Raw genomic sequence first — 798 nt, 5'->3', positions numbered from 1 at the left:
TTTTGGCCTCTGTTTTGTATCTTATTGTTCGTTTCTTTCTATCCAAAGCCCCGTGTCAGTCCGCTGGAGCAGTAGGCTGAGAGTGAGAGGGACTGAGGGGAGAAAATAGCAGTGGTGTGACATCCCCGGATAAGCAGCAGAATGTACTGTAGGCTGAAGCAGTGGCGTTTGGGTACTGTAGTTCAGCCGCACGCTCGCTTTTATGATAATGTCTCTAGAAATGACTACTACGGTTCCCCTGGTTGAGGGCTTCGACCGAGAAAGGTAGATAGGAAATGTAGTTTTTCAACGGTTAAATTTATATTTCGTTTTTATAACATTATATAAGTGTCTTTTAAATCTTATTTTATTGATACGTAGCATACACCCGAGAGAAAATGGAATATACATATCTTTGCTGGCTAACTTAGATGAATATTCATTGACAGCATTAATAACACTATTATTTCCAGAACGAAAACAAAGTGTAATATTTGCAAAATATGCCTTCTCATAAAGACAAAGAATCTCTATTCAAGTGATTTTAATGTATGGTGTTTTTCTCATCTTCTATGCCATCACTTCTATATTACATTGTAATTACTGGAAGTTGCAGTTTTCATGTTATATTTATAAGGTAGGTTACCTGTTTGTTTAATTAGTTAGGCCTATCATGCATTTGTTATTGGCACTAGTCAGGGTTATAGGCTTATACACACGCGTTTCCCTTCAAAGTGTCTACGTGCTTTATTTAACAAGAAACTTTTCGTCTTACACAATTTGAAAAACTAGTTAGGCGCGCCGCAGTCTACTATGTGG

This window comes from Enoplosus armatus, chromosome 6 (genome assembly GCF_043641665.1).
Source record: "Enoplosus armatus isolate fEnoArm2 chromosome 6, fEnoArm2.hap1, whole genome shotgun sequence".
Lineage (NCBI taxonomy): Eukaryota > Metazoa > Chordata > Actinopteri > Centrarchiformes > Enoplosidae > Enoplosus > Enoplosus armatus.
Note: the sequence above shows the minus strand (reverse complement) of the source record.